The 17,134-nt window shown below is 43.7% G+C and overlaps 1 pseudogene; it reads right to left on the bottom strand.

Annotated features, from left to right (window-relative positions):
• LOC140486831 (uncharacterized) overlaps positions 1–7,388 on the bottom strand; it is a 28,985-nt pseudogene extending 21,597 nt beyond the window's left edge.
• Positions 7,389–17,134: the final 9,746 nt, after the last annotated feature.

Here is a 17,134-nt window from a genome sequence, read left to right as displayed (position 1 = left end):
TCATACACACCGAGCCGACATCCCAATCTGATTTGTTACCATTTACCAGTATTTAGCCCCTATCCCTGTAAACCCTTCCTATTCATATAGCCGTACAGATGCCTTTTACATGCAGTAATTGTACACCTCTACCACTTCTTCTGGCGCCTCTCTCCATACGTGCACTACATTCTGCGTGATTAAGTTACCGCTCAAGTCATTTTGGAATCATTCGCCAGTAACCTTCAAACATTACCCGGTAGTTTCTCAAAGAACGCTTATGCATTAGTCCAACATAATTTACCTTTCACAAAATCACGGTGACTATCTGATTTTAAGAGCCCCGCTGCAATTTCCTCAAGAAGTGATTTCAGCGCTTCCCTTGACACATGCTATACTAAGTGGCAAGTGGGTCCAGAGGTTTTATTCTCTTATCTCCGAAATCGAGGGTGGGATATTTATGTGCGCTCCATTCACAGCTCACTACAACTTCAGGGGGCTGGAATGGAGAGTAAATGTAGAGTTCAGCAAACGTGTGCATCGTCGTAGCTGTATAAATCAGAGGTGCACACTGGTTTGCCTGTAAACTTTCAGAGATATAGTACTTCCCACGGTCAGAGCATTGGGAAACGGTCACTCATCCTTGGGGCTCTGAGGGCCTGTCTCAGTGGTTTATCAAATTCTCCAGCAATGAAGGTAAGCAGCTGTATACCAAGCACTCACATTGTCCGCAGCATCTGCGACACCTCCAGCACCAAACCCACTTCCTCCGCAAACAGCAGTTCGAAAGCTGATTGGAGGCAGATGTTCACAGGTAAAGGGAATGCTGGAAAATAGGAAGCCTTCAGAAACGAGTTAACAATAATCCAGAGAAAGTATATCCCTGTCATGGTGAAAGGGAAGGCTAATAGGTATAGGGAATGCTGGATGACTAAATAAATTGAGGGTTTGGTTAAGAAAAAGAAGGAAACACATGTCAGGTATGGACAGGATAGATCGAGTGAATCCTTAGAAGAGTACAAAGAAAGTAGGAATATACTTAAGAGGGAAATCAGGAGGGCAAAACGGGGACATGAGATAGCTTTGGCAAATTGAATTAAAAAGAATCCAAAGGGTGTTTACAAATATATTAAGGACAGGAGGATAACTCGGGAGAGAATAGGACCTATCAAAGATCAGTAAGGCGGCCTTTGTGTGGAGCCACAGAAAATGGAGGAGATACTAAATGAATATTTTGCATCAGTATTTACTGTGGAAAAGGATATGGAAGATATAGACTGTATGGAAATAGATGGTGACATCTTGCAAAATGTCCAGATTACAGACAAGGAAGAGTTGGATGCCTTGAAACGGGTAAAGGTGGATAAATCCTCAGGACATGGTCAGGTGTACCCGAGAATTCTATGGGAAGCTAGAGATGTGGTTGCTGGACCTCTTGCTGAGATATTTGTATCATCGATAGTTCACAGGTGAGGTTCCGGAAGACTGGAGGTTGGCAAACGTAGTGCCACTGTTTAAGAAGGGCGATAAAGACAAGCCAGGAAACTATAGATAGGTGAGCCTGACCTATGAAGAAACAACAAAGAAGATTGATGAGCGCAGTATGTTTCCCACAGGAGACTGATTAGCAAGGTTAGATTTCATGGAATACAGGGAGAACTAGCCATTTGGATACAGAACTGGCTCAAAGGTAGAAGACAGAGGGTGGTGGTGGACGGTTGCTTTTCAGACTGGAGGCCTGTGACCAGTGGCGTGCCACAAAGATCGGTGCCGGACCCTCTACTTTTTGTCATTTCCATAAATGTTTTGCATGCGAGCTTAAGAGGTGCAGTTAATAAGTTTGCAGATGACACCAACATTGGAGATGTATTTGACAGCGCAGAAAGTTACCTCAGATTACAACAGGATCTGGACCAGATGGACCAATGGGCTGAGAAGTGGCAGATGGAGTTTAATTCAGATAAATGCGAGATGCTGCATTTTGGGAAAGCAAATCTTAGCAGGCCTTTACACTTAAAGGCAAGGTCCTATGGAATGTTGCTGAACAAAGTGCATGTTCATAGCTCCCTCAAAGTGGAGTCAGTGTTAGATAGGATCGTGAAGGAGGCGTTTGGTATGCTTTCCTTTATTGGTCAGACTATTGAGGATAGGAGTTGGGAAGTCATCTTGCGGCTGTACAGGACATTGGTTAGGCGCTGTTGGAATATTGCGTGCAATTCTAGTCTCCTTCTAATCGGAAAGATGTTGTGAAACTTGGAAGTGTTCAGAAAAGGTTTACAAGGATGTTGCCAGGGTTGGAAGGCCTGAGCTACAGGGAGAGGCCGAACAGGCTGGAGCTGTTTCCCCTGGAGCGTCGGAGGCTGCTGGAAGACCTTTTCCATGTTTACAAAATTATGAGGGGCATGGGTAGGATAAATAGACAAAGTCTTTTCCTTGGGGTCGGGGAGTCCAGAACTAGAGGGCATAGTTTTAAGGTGAGGGGGAAAGACATAAAAGAGACCTAAGGGGCAACGTTTTCACGCAGAGGGTGGTATGTGTATGGAATGAGCTGCCAGAGGTTGAGGTGGAGGCTGGTACAATTGCAACATTTAAGTGACATTTGGATGGGTATATGAATAGGAAGGTTTTGGAGGGATATGGGCCGTGCGCTGGCAGGAGGGACTAGATTGGGATGGGGTATCTGGTCGGCATGGACGGGTTGGACCGAAGGATCGGTTTCCATGCTGTTCATCTCTATGACTCTATGACACTGTGAAAAATAAATAACAATGGAAAGTTAGTGCTGAGATCGTGAGTGTCACAGATTCATAGAGTTTTGCAGTGGAGTTCGAGGCGTTGCAGCCCATCATGTCTACACTGACCATCCAAAGGCTGTTCTAACCGTCCCCGCCTTTTCCCCATAACCCGACATTTACCATAGATGACACACCTACTGAGCACAACACTGTGTACTAACCGGTCATTTAGCATGGCCAGTCGACCTAACCTGCATATTTCTAAACAGAGAGGAAATAGGACCATCCATACAAAACGCTCACAGAAAGGGAAAGGTTGCGAAACTTCTCAACCAAGGCTGCAGTTGATATCAGGTCCCTGATACTGTGAGGCAATAGTGCGAACCACTGAGCTTCCATGCCAGGGGAGGGGACTGGATACTCTGCGACTTGAATAGCGGATTATACGGGACAGTGACAAGATTTCTCAAAGCAGTAGAAAATGGGGCCGTGATTAGTGAGTTATCAAACATCCCTAAATTCGCCCAAGAAATTCAATTCCATGCCTAATCAATCAGAAAGTGGTTGCTGGCGCCCAGATTGGAGACAGAATATGTGAGGAGCTGTTCCTCCAATTGGATATTCTGTTACTCATCTCGGGTTCCTCCAAGCACACGTTCTCTCTCTCCTGCTCTTGTTGCTAAAAAGATCGAGAGGTGAAGTGCCTGGTTGGAGGAACAGTATCTTCTCGGACATAAATCACAGAAATTGTTGCAGCTCCTCCTGCTGCTGTCACAAGAAGATTGCAGCCATATCGAGAAGTAGAGCTTCATATCCAACTGGTTTTCCAGGTTCGCTGAGACAGCCAGCTGAGCGCAACATTAGCTGGGCTGGCCCATCCCTGTAACCCAGCTAAAAGCGAACATAGCATAAGATAAGAATGGGTCACCTCATAATCTGGGAATGGTTCGGAAAATTTATCGAGTGCCATGCCTCAAGAATCTATGACAATCGACCGATTATATGGCACCTTTAACAAAATGAATGAATAGCCAGTTGCTATGCACAAAGACTAGAACAGAGTAAGACAATAAACAGAACGTCAAGCAAATTACCAAAAGCATGGTCAAAGAGTTAGGTTTAATGAATATATCCAAATAAGAAAGTGAAGTCAGGATGCAACAATGTGTGGGGAGAGAATTCCTGGGATTGTTATCTAATTTATTGAAAGCATTGCAACTTATGGTGAAGCAGCTAAAATCAGGGATATAGAACAATACACATAAGTGTGTGTTGGAGGCTGGAGGAATTGCAGAGATGGGGAGAAGTCAGGCAACGGTGGGATAGAGAAATACAGATGAAAGTTTTAAAACCAAACTGTTGCTTGGTTAGGAACCAACGTGGGAGCAATAAGGACACGAGTGGTAGGAGAATGCAATATACAACTATTTTGACAGCAGAGGTTTGGATGTCGTCAGGTAGAGGAGGTCATAACATGACGACCAAACAGGAAAGTAATAGTCATATCTGCAGGTCATGAAAAACATGACAGAGGATTCAAGAATGTTGCGAGAGGAAAATGGGGAAAACGCTTTAGGCTCCAGGTTGTGGGTCCTGAGGGTGGCTTTGCTCACTTCGTTTATCATGAGGGTCCTGTCACTCATCGCTGGCATCGCTTTTTAAAATGTCAAGATACATACCACAGTTTCCTGCAATGGCCATCTCGATCACATACGTAGCATAGCCCCGTCAGTGACGTCATGACCTGCACTCAGCAATCGATCTGTGAAGAGGGAAAGATGCACTATTAGAAACTGTGCATTTCAAACACATCAAAGCTGAACGCAGATTTTAACTTCCAGACCTTACTCTCCTAAAGCTGCTGGGTGACTCTGAATCAGGAGAAACGCTGCTGTTGGGTGTCCATATCAGAACACACATTTCCGAGCTGTGAGTAGCACTGAGTCGGTGAGCCCGCTCCCATCCTGTACTGACCAGAAGTGACTGGGACATACAGAAGCTGCCCTAAAACCAGGACAGAGTGTATGAGCAGCACTACAGCAAACCTCAGCCTTGGCCCCTGTCCACTCGCACTCTTACCATGTTCAGGCATCCTCCTTGCATGTCAGGCCCCCAGATAATGAGCATGAATCCCTGTGTCAGACCCTTTACCCCGCGCAGACAGACTCATTTGTACACCCCTAGTCCTCACCCTCCAGCTCCTTGCCCTGTGATCACTGCCTTGCCCTTGTCCCTGCATCCATAACCTGTAAACCCCACTCTTGCATTGGCCACCCTCGCCCCGTACTTGCACCTCAGGATTATCACCTTTGTCCCCAGCTCTAGCACTTAGACTCCATGCTGAACATGACACTGATCCTCACACCCTCTTCTCCTAACCCGCGACCGTAAATCCCTTTCCCAATTGGACACTGACAGTCTGAGTCAGTACCCAAATGCCAAAGCCCCCAACACTGCGGCCTGCACTCTTCTTCTAGGCTAATACTTGCCGGCCAAACGGACCCCACTCCCATTCCAACTTTCCACGTCATGTCCTCGCGCTCATAACTCAGGACTGTAACACTCGTACACATATATTCTCACCTGGGAGCCCAACCCTATCTTACATGGCTCTCATGCATTACCTCAATATATTCTGTTCGCGGACCACAACCCAATCCACGACACGTGCGCACAACACACACGCACGCACACACACGAACAGGTCTGGAGCCCCAATTCTATCATCCCTATTTACTTCCTCTCTCGAACATTGAATTGCGCTTGTATTCACACCGCATCAACCTGACCATCCCCGACAGCTCAAGGGTGAATTGCTGTAAGGACCCATTTTATTCCCTCACCCGTGGTGTTCACTATATCTTACATGTGGCAATGCTCAGAGAGTCCTTCCCACCATCTACTGCAATGCCGAGTTCAGAATAGTTGACGCACATTGCCTTAAAGGCATCATGTTGGGCAGCCCCCTCACCTGTCAACTTTGCAGAACACATCCAGTTATCAGTACACTTTGCACCCTTGGCACAGATAGGTTAACGAGCATCAAACTCAGCACCAAAGAAAGAGAGCGCCACAGAGAGAACCAGTTCACAGGACAATTTTGGAAGAGTGCAATCAAAGCCCACATGGCAGAGATGGGGGATATTCACAGCCAGATGTCCTGGGGCGACATTATAAGACCATAAGAAATAGAAACAGAAGTAGGTTACTTGAGCATGCTCTGCATTCAGTCGGATCATGGTTGACCAATTATTCTTCATTGCCACCTCCTTGTGTTTTTCTCATAAACCTCAATTCTCAAACTGATTCAGAGTCTCAGCCTAAAAGATAACACATGGACTCTGCCCATCGTTCTCTGTGACAAACAGTTTGAAAGACTCTCAACCATCAGACAAAAAATCCTCTTTATCTCAATCTTAAATTAGCGTCCCTTTATTATAAGACTTTGCCTCTAATGTAATAGACTCTTTAGGAAGAGGAAACGTCGTGTCAACATTTACCTTTTCAAGACCATTAAGGATCATATATGTTGCAACGAGTCCCAAATCATTTAAACTTTGGTCATAAGACAATTCCTTCATACCAGGGATATCCAAGTGCACTTTTCTCAACTTTCTGCAATGAAATTATATATTCCTTTAAATAAACTCTGTCCAATAAAAACCACCCTTGCTCCGTGATTGACACCAACATAAAAAAACGTCATTCCTTACTATCACTTCCAATACCCAAAACCAGACTCCAAACTCACCGCCCTCGGGTTAAGCAATGAACAGTATCTGAACTGGACAAGCGCACAAATACTGAGCTTTTATTTGAATATGACAGCGTACGTTGGTTCAGTTATTAGCACTGATGCTTTACACTACCAGGCACCCACGCTCTAATCCAGCGTCAGGCAACTGCCTGCGTGCGTTTTGCACATTCTCCCCGTGTCTGTGCTTGCTCGCACACTCGAACGATGTGCAGGTTAAGAGATTGAACGATGCTACATTGTTCAGAAGTGAATTAGTCAGTGTAAATGTTGAGTAATAGGTGAAGGAAAAGACTCTGGATAGGTTGCACTGCGGAGGTTTTGTGTTGAGTTGTTGGACAGAAGGACCTGTTTTCGCTCTGTAGAGATTCTATGATTCTACGAGGCACAAAACTACTCTCAGTAATGTGGACGTGCCCTGAGGAGCGCTTTGCGCAATTGCACTAAAACGCCTTTATTCTTATTTGAAGGGGCTTGCAGTCTGAGGGCCAACATTCCAAAAGCATTTCTGAATATTGCCCTTATGTGTTAACATTATGTTCCGTGAACAAATACCCACCAACTCCCTTGATATTGTAGTTTTCTGCAGGATTTCTCCACTGAACCATTTCTTTATTCTCCACTTATTCTCAGTGGAGAATAAAGGTTACTTTATTCTCCTTTCAAAACGAACAACTCCACATCATATCATATCAAACTCAATGTGCACTTACATTTCAAGAACTCTCACCTGTTCATATCCCTCGTGTGACCTACCAGCGGGGTTAAACACTCACGCTCAGTTCAGTAACACGTGCAAACAGAAGATTGGTTAGAGCATCTCCAATTGCTATCCAGGCTCCTGCATGAGTATTAATCAGATCTTTGATGATCTGCCCTCCGCTTGGAGTCGCCGCTCCCACTGTGTCAAAGTTGGACATGATGACAACAGTCACATTATCTCAAGGAGTATGGAGAGGACCCACGCACTCGTGCTTGGCAAGCAGGCCAGGAACTAAGCGGTTAACTTACGGATCAAAACTGCGAGAGTCAGACATCAACCATTAACAACAAACCTTAACGTCCGTCCAACCAAAAACCGCCTCTGCTCTGTGACTGGCATCAACATCCAAATCAAACATCATTCACAAAACCACCTACAAAACTCTGTCTCCACAGTCCGTGCTCAGGTAAACCAATAAACAGAATTTGAAATGGTCAAGCACACAGATTTTGAAAGACAGTGAGGTCTGTCCGTGCTGGAGATTTGAGTTGAGAATGTCTTGCTGGAAAATCACAGCAGGTCAGGCAGCATCGAAGGATCAGCAAAGTCGAAATTTCACGTCGGAGCCCTTCATCAGGAATGCAGATGTTGCTGATTGCCCGAAACCTGTCCACCATCTGCAAAGTTCAAACGAGGAATATGTCCTCCCAGTTACGGGGATGCTCCAACGAATACCACACACTGCTGTATCATGCTGTAAATCTGACCTACTACTCCAGAAGTGACCACTAAAGTTAAAGACTTCATGAAAGATTGCAAAATACCCCAATTAACCTCTCCTTATGACCCAGGTTCACCGTAAGCCTGGGCCAGGTTTATGAATTTACCAGAGAACGCAGAACAGTATAACACAGGAGCGGCTCCTTCTGCCTACCATGCTGCACCAAACATAATGTCCATCCAAACTAATCCAATCTGCCTGCACATGGTCCATACCCCCCTATTGTGCGACTGTCTGTCTGAACACTCTTAAACATTTCTAATATATCTGATTCTACCAGCTCTTCTGGCATCATGTTCTAGACACCGACCACCATTTCTGTAAAACAAGCACGTTGCTTCTCATGTATCCTTCAAAGTTTCCCTTCTCACCTTAAATCAATGCTCTAAGCATTCGCCATTTTCACCCTGTGAAAAAAAACTCACCCTCTCCATTCGATCATAGCTCTCAATTTAATATGCTCCTTTCACAATTGTCCATGTTGCGTTTCTTGAACAAGGTGTTATGAAGTTGAAGGCCTTTACTATACATTTAATAATCAGTTTAACTTACGCTCCACCATAGTAAAACCAGGTCAAGTTTTAATTTATTGTTTAGCCAGCATCAATCCCATGAAACGATCCGATGTTGGGGGTACAAAAAAGGCATGTAGTTTTAAAGTCAGACAGAGACAAACTACCATAGATAGAGTAACTGCCATCAAGGAAGACATCCATTCAAAGCACTCTCTAGAAAATTATTTCTTTCATATGAAACACCTTTGCACTAATAGACAGAGGACTCTCCAGGGAGATCGGCAGCCGTAAGAAGAAAGATGCCAGATAGGACAGCTGCTGTGTGGTTTTCAAATTCATTTTTTTCTTTTTATAAACATTTTTTTATTGGATGAGATATTGTAAGAGATTTGGAGGCTGACAACAAGAACTTAAGAGAAAGGGGTGAAATAATGAGTGGCAGAGAACTCCTAAATTGCGCAATTTTAAGAAACATCATATCAATTTTTTTCCATAATCCTGAAAGTGGATGTTAATCAAAAACTATTCACAGCTCTAAGTCCCCTTTCTCTAAACTGCTTGTTACCTGCCTCCAAATCTATAACAATATGCTGTTTCAATAAAAATATTCCATCATGAAATAGCATCAAATTCATTTGAAAACCACACAGGGGCATTTGTCTCATGTATCCTTCTTCTTTCTGCTGGATTCTCCCTAGATCGTCTTCTGTTTTTCACTGCGAAGATGTTTCATATGAAAGAAAAGTCCCTTTGATTGCGATTGCTTTGAATGGCTGTCTTTCTTGATGGCAGTTACTCTGTCTTTGGTATTATGTCTCTGTCTGACTTTCAAACTAGATGCTTTTTTACGGCCCCAACATTGGATCGTCTCATTGCTTCGATGGTGGCAAAATAATAAATTTAAACTCGAATGGGTTTTAGTACCCTGGCGCATAATTTAATCTTACTGGTTAAATTCGAATTGTTGTCAAAATAGCAACCAAGTTAGGAATCTACTTCAGAGCCAAATGTAACATATATTAAATTTTCCAGTACGCTCTGAGACTGCTAGCTGGACATATAATAAATGTTTGCAAGCTCTCATTGCAAAATAACATTCATTCTCTCTTAAATGTGCAATGCACGCCTTCAACTGCGTAACGCAAGAAACACCATTGGCTATTCTACCGTGTTCTAGCCCCTGATATGTGGCTCAACAGGACATAAAAATTTCTGTCCATGTCCAATAATCTTCTCATTTCCCTCCTTCAATGTCCTGGGAGACATCATATCAGGCCCTTGGGAATTATCTAGCTTAATAATTTCCATTACACACAACACTACCATTTCTTAATTTCAATATACCCCAGAATATCAACATGCTCCGCCCCAAACTTATCATTATCCTATTCTTTCTCTTTGATCAATACCAATGTGAAGTACTCATTAAGGAGTAACCACTTCCGCTGGCTCCTCACATAATCACTTCCTTTGTCAAGTGGACATACCATTTAACTAATCACCCTCCAGAGTGTCACACGGCAAGGAAACAGACCATTTGATGTCATCACTCCATATAAACCAAGACCCAAAACTAGTCCACTCCCATAGCCCTCCAAACCTTTTTTTATTCATGCACTTATCCAAATGTCTTTTAAACATTGTAACTGTAGTCTCATCCATCACCTCCTCTGAAAGTTCAGCCCACATATGAACCACTATGAAAAAGATCCCCCTCACGTCCTTTTTAAAATCTTTTTCCTCTCACATGACCCCACTTCGTGAAGTCCCCCAACATAGGGAGAGACAGCTGTCGTTCATTGTATTTCTCTCCGACATAATTTTATCATTAGATAAACCTCTATTAGGTAACCCCTCAACCTCCTGCCCTCGAGAGAAAACAGTTGCAACCTATCCAGGCTTTCACTCTTACTTTCTACCACAAGGTCTTGTCTTCAATGCCTCGGCGAAGAAAGCTTCCCATGTGTTTTCTTAACCACTCTATTCATATGTTCTGTTGCAATCATGGGCATATGTACGTGCATACAAAGGTGCTGGTGATTCTCTGAGGTTTCTACCATTCATTATATACTCCCTTTCATGACTAGTCATATAAAAATGAATTGCTTCACACTTTCCAGAAATAAATCCCATCTCTGCAACTTTTCTGGCCATCTGAGTATCTATTGCTTCATGTTGTCAAAAACGTTCCTCCTTGCTCATACCAGATCTATTTTTTTGGTCATGCCAGGATTAACCGAAAATCCTTTTACATTCTTGTATAACTCATTAATGCTCACTACTAAGAGTAAGGGATACAACACTGAAACTGTGGCACAACGCTGGACGCCGGCTTCGAGCCACAAACCAACCTCCACCCGTTTGGCTTCTGCCACTAAACCAAATGAAAACTGATCCCGAGGGCCAATCCCTCATGCAATACATTGTCAAAAATCTGAGTGAAGTTCATAAATTGCATGACCCTTATCCACCTATCCAGTAACCACCTCAAAACACGTTGAACAAATTTGAAAATATGATCTCCCCCTGACAAGTAGATGTTGGCTATCGTCGATTTATTCTCATCCCTCCACGATGAGATCAGTTCTTCTGCAGAAATTTCGTCGGAGGTTTCACTACCTTTAGTGTGAGACTCACTGGTCTACTGTTGTCTGGTGCATCACAAAAATCCTTTTGGTCCTAACATACAACTAAAAGGCTTTCAAATTCTCGTTTAACCTACATGCTATAGAAATTTTACATCTCTTTTTAAACCTCTTAATTCCTTGTTTAAATTCTTTCGAGCTTATTTTACATTCCTAAAGGGTTTTGTCTAAGTTTCCTCTTCGTTTCACTCTCTGATAAATGTTTAAACCTTACCTGTCACCAAGGGCTCCTGTGCCTTGCCATCGTTATCTATCATCCCGAAATGAACATGCTGATCCTCAATTCTGATCAACTGATATCTAACACGCTCCCATGCTAGGTGCTTAAACAGATAGTGTCAAAATAATTCTTCCAGTTCCTGTCTCCTACTCTTGTCATCAACCTTCCTCTGAAATTAGCTCTTCTACTCAAAATGTTATCCATAAACATCATAAAACTTGCAAAATTACCATCACTGTTCCCAAACTGGTCCCCCACTGTAACTCCAAACTTCTGATCAGGACCATTGTACCGAATAACGTGTAGTACAGCCCGTTCTCAAATTGGACTATTTACATATTGTTTCAACAAACCCACTTGGATACACATAATCAATTCCAATCCTTCAAAGACCATGCAACTGAAGGAGTCCCCGTAGAAACTGGGGAAGTTGGAATTACCCAGTAAAAAAACTCAAGAATTATTACTTACAAATAAATATATTCTTGCGAAAGTTGAGCAATTAAGAATTGCTAACATCTGACTCTACAATGTAAAACACAAACAGCGCTCATACTTTGCCAACACGCACTTCCTTGCAGGTGGTACAGAGCGACTGGTTCACCAATTGTAAAGCCTGTGACAGCTTGATTAAAAATAACAGCATACAGAAACTGGTGAGGATATACAAACTGGCTTTCTTCAGCCGTTTGATGTTTTTCGCTGCAGTAAAAAGGACACCACCTTCCATTCTGGAGATCCAATGCCACACCTCAAGCTCTTCAGATACTGGGGATTCAATCACATCGTCGTTTAGGCGTCGAGAGCCGGTCACCACTCCAATGACCACTCAGCCACTTCTAGGTAGCCAAATCCCATTTTGCTAACTGTCCCTGCTGACCACTTGACTGCGACTAAATTTCTCCCACTGTTTGAACAAACACCAGTTTAAACATTACCTACAGCAAGGAATTGCAGCTGGCTTTTAAAATGTACAGAAATTACTTTCACAGCTTCCACATCCTTCTTGTAATGCGATGACCAGAACTGTACATAATACACCAAGTGTGGCCGTACCAGAGCTTTGTACAGCTGCAGCATAACCTCCTGGTTCTGGAACTTAATCCCTCCATTAATAAATGTCAAAACACTGTATGCCTTCTTAATAACCCCGTCAGTCTGGGTGGCAACTTTCAGGGAGCTGTGTACATGGACATCGAGATTTCTCTGCTCATCTGCTCTCCCAAGAATCTCACCATTAGCCCAGTACTTTGCATTCCGATTACTCCATCCAAAGTGTAACACCTCACACTGATCCATATTAAATTCCATTTGTCACCTCTCAGCCCAGCTCTGCATCCTATATATGTCTCTCTGCAACCTAATACATCCTTCCTCACTATCCACAACTCCACCGACCTTAGCGTCGTCCGCAAATTTACATTCCCACCCTTCTAAGTCCTCAATCAGGTCATTTATAAAAATGACGAACACCAGCGGACCCAACACTGACCATTGCGGTATGCCGCTTCATAACTTGACACCAAGGTAGTTCCATCAACTACAACCCTCTGTTTTCTTTCAGCAAGCCAATTACTGGTCCAAACTGCTATATCTCCCACAATCCCATTCCTGCGTATTTTGTATAATAGCCTACTGTGGGGAACCTTATCAAACGCCTTGCTGAAATCCATATACACCACATCAACCAGTTTACTCTCATCTACCTGTTTGGTCACTTTGTCAAAAAACTCAATAAGATTCGTTAGGCACGACCTACCCTTCACAAAACCGTGCTAACCCTCCCAATCAGATCATTTTTTTTCGAGTTGATTATAAATCGTATCTCTTACAATCTTTTCCAACACTTTACCAACAACTGAAGTGAGACTCACTGGTGTGTAACTATGAGGGTCTACCCTTTTTGAACAAGGGAACCACATTTGCTATCCTCCATTCCTCATGCACTATTCCTGCAGACAATGATGATTTGAAGGTCAATGCCAAAGGCTTCCCACAAGATCGTAGGATAGATCCCATCCGGCCCAGGGGACTTACTTAATTTCACATTCTGCAGTATTTCTAATACCTCTTCCTTGTGAACCTCAATCTCTTCTAGTCTAGATGCAAGTATCTCTGTATCTTGCTCGCCAACATTTTCGTTTTCTATCGTGAACACTGTTGTAAAATATGTATTTAGTGCTTCCCCTATCTCCTCTGACTCCACACACAACCTCGCACTATTATCCTTGATTGGCCCTAATTTAACACTCGTCGTTCTTTTATTCCAGACATACCTATGGAAAGGCTTAGGGTTAACCATGATCCTATCCGCCAACAAATTCTCATGTCTCCTCCTGGCTCATCTGAACTCTCTTTTTATGACTTTCCTGACTTCCTTGTAACGCTCAAGCGCCCTAACTGAGTTTTCACATTTTGTCCTAACATAAGCCTTCTTCTTCTTCTTGACCAGCGATTCCACTTCCTTAGTAAACCACTGCACACGCGTTCTACATCTTCATCCCTGCCTGACAGGTGCATATTTATTTAGGACACACAGAAGGTTTTCCTTGAATAAGCTCCACATTTTTAATGTGCTCATCCCATGCAGTTTCCTTCCCCATTCTATGCTTCCTAAATCTTTCCTAATTGCATCGTAATTTCCCTTCCCCCAGCTGTAACTCTTGCTCGGTGGAGTACACCTATCCCTTTCCATTACTAAAGTAAACCTGACAGAATTGTGATCGCTGTCTCCAAAGTGCTCACCTATTTCAAAATCTAATATCTGGCCAGGCTCGTTACCCAGTAATAAATCTAAAGTGGCTTCGCCCCTTGTATGCCTGTCTACATACTGTGTCAGGAAGCCCTCCTGCACACACTGGACATAAACTGACCCATCCATAGTACTCGTACTATAGTGCTCCCAGTCAATATTTGGATACTTTATGTCCCCCATGACAACTAACCTGCCTTTCTCATCCCTATCGAGAATCAGCTTTGCTATCCTTTGCTATCCTTTCCTCTACACCTCTGGGAGTATTCGGAGGCCTATAGAAAACTCCCCACATGGTGACATCTCCTTTCCTGTTTCTAACTTCAGCTCATTCTACCTCAGTTAACGAGTCCCTAAACATCCTTTGCACAACTGTAATATTGTCACTGATCAACAATGCCACACCTCCCCCTCTTTTACCATCTTTACCATCTTCTCTGTTATTACTGAAACATCTGAATCCTGGAACCTGCAACAGACATTCCTGTCCCTGCTCTATCTATGTATCCGTAAGGGCCACAACATCGAAGTCCCAGGTACAAACCAACGCTATCAGTTCACCCACTTTATTTCGGATGCTCCTCGCGTTGAAGTACACACACTTCAAACCAGGTTCTTACTTGCCAGTGTCAGACACTTGATTTTGGAACTCCCAACTCTCATCCTCTTCTGTACCTGTCCTACAATTTTGGTTCCCATCACCTGCTGTATTAGTTTAAATCCACTTTAATAGCTTTAGCGAATTTCCCACCCAGGATATTCGTACCCCTCTGGTTTAGATGAAGACCATCCTGCTTGTAGATGTCCCACCTACCCCAGAAAGAGCTCCAATTATCCAAAAACCCGAAACTCTCTCTCCTGCACAATCTCTGTAGCCACGTGTTCAACTCCTTTCTCTCCCTATTCCTCACCTCACTAGCTCGTGACACGGGCAGCAAACTAGAGAAAACAACTCTGTTTGTACTAGCTCTAAGCTTCCAGCCTATCTCCCTGAATTTCGGCCGCAAGTCTCCATCTCTCTTCCGACCTATGTCGTTGGTGCCAATGTGGACCCAAGACTTGGGGCTGCTCACCCTCCCCCAGAAGGATCCCCAAAAACACGATCAGAGCCATCACGGACCCTGCCACCTGGGAGGCAACACACCAACCGTGAGTCTCTCTCGTCCCCACAGAACCTCCAGCCCCCTAACTATCGAGTCCCCAATGACTACTGCTCTGCTCCTTTCCCCCCTTCCCTTCTGAGCAGCAGGTGCCCCACTACTTTCCCCTCGTAAGTCACACCCCGCCCCACCCACAGTATCCAAAATGTGGGAGTTTAAATAGATTTTATTGGTTAGTGCGGATTATATCTGCCATGAATGCTGTTGGATGCGAACCTCATCAGATAGACCGGATTGGTTGTAGAGATAGTTCGAATTGATGAGAAATTTAAACCAGCAACAGTATGTAATAGATGGCAGTTATAGGAAGGAGGAAAATTCTCAGATCCAATCACATAGATGGGTTAACTCCAGGAAGGGTAAGAGAGGTAGGCACCTAGGGCAGGAGTCTTTTGTGGATATAGCCATTTCCAACAGGTATGCTGTTTTGGAAAATGTAGGGGGTGATGGTTTCTCAGTGGAAGGTAACACGAAGAGCCACGTTTCTGGTATTGAGACTGGATCTAATGAAACGAGGGGTGCGTCGGCTTCCAAGAGATCAATTGTGTTCATGATTCTGTCGTCCGACGTACAGACATACGATTCTGTGGCCAGCAGAGGAAAAGCAGAATGGTGTGTTGCTTCCCTGGTGCCAGGATCAAGGATGTCTCAGAGAGGGTGCAGAATGTTCTCACGGGGGAGAGGGGCCAGCAAGAGGTTATTGCCCACACTGGAACAAAATTGTGAAGGGAGATTACAGAGTTAGGCAGAATTTGAAAAGGAGGTCCGCAAGAGTAGTAATATCGAGATTACTCCCAGTTCTACGAGCTAGTGAGGGCAGGAGTATGAGGATAGAGATGAATTCATGGGTAAGGAGCTGGTGTATCGAAGAAGGAATCACATTTTTGGATCATTGTAATCTCTTTTGGGTTAGAAGTGACCTGTACAAGAAGGACGGATTGCACCTAAATTGGAAGGGACGAATATGCTGGCAGGGAATTTGCCAGAACTGCTCGGGAGGATTTAAACAAGTATGCTGGTGGTGGGGGGTGGGGGAGAACTCAGGAAGATAGTGAGGACAGAGATAAATCTGAGACTGGTACAGTTGAGAACAGAAGTGGGACAAACAGTCAAGGCAGGCAGGGAGAAGGTAGGACTGATAAATTAAACTGCATTTATTTCAATGCGAAGAGCCTAACAGGGAAGGCAGATGAACTCATGGTATGGTTAGGAACATGGAACTGGGATATCATAGCAATTATAGAAACATGACACATGGATGAGCAGTACTGGCAGCTTAATGTTCCAGGATACAAGTGCTACAGAAAGGGTAGAAAGGGAGGCAGGAGAGGAGGGGAAGTGGTATTTTTGATAAGGGATAGCATTAAAGCTGCGCTGAGGGAGGATATTACCGGAAATACATCTAGGGAAGTTATGTGGGTGGAATTGAGAAATAAGAAAGGGATAATCACCTTACTGGGATTGTATTACAGACTCCCTAAGGACAGAGGGAAATTGAGAAACAGCATTGGAAGGTGATCTCAGCTATCTATAAGAATAATAGGATGGTTACGGAAGGGGGTTTTAACTTTCCAAATATAGCCTGGGACTGCCATAGTGTTAAAGGTTTAGTTGGAGAAGATTTTTTTTAAGTGCCTACAAGACAATTTTCTGATTCAGTATGTAGGTGTACCTATAGTAGAAGGTGCAAAACTTGATCTTCCCTTCGGAAATAAGGCAGGGCAGGTGACTGAGGTGTCAGTGGGGAAGCACTTTGGGACCATCGACCATAATTCTATTAGTTGTAAAATAGTGAATTAAAAGGATCGTCCAGATCTAAAAGTTGAAGTTCTAAATTGGAGAAAGGCCAATTTTGAACAATTAGGCAAGAACTTTCGAAAGATTATTGGA

Source organism: Chiloscyllium punctatum, chromosome 16 (genome assembly GCF_047496795.1).
Source record: "Chiloscyllium punctatum isolate Juve2018m chromosome 16, sChiPun1.3, whole genome shotgun sequence".
In the NCBI taxonomy this organism is placed as follows: domain Eukaryota; kingdom Metazoa; phylum Chordata; class Chondrichthyes; order Orectolobiformes; family Hemiscylliidae; genus Chiloscyllium; species Chiloscyllium punctatum.
This window is presented reverse-complemented; position numbering and strand designations above follow the sequence as displayed.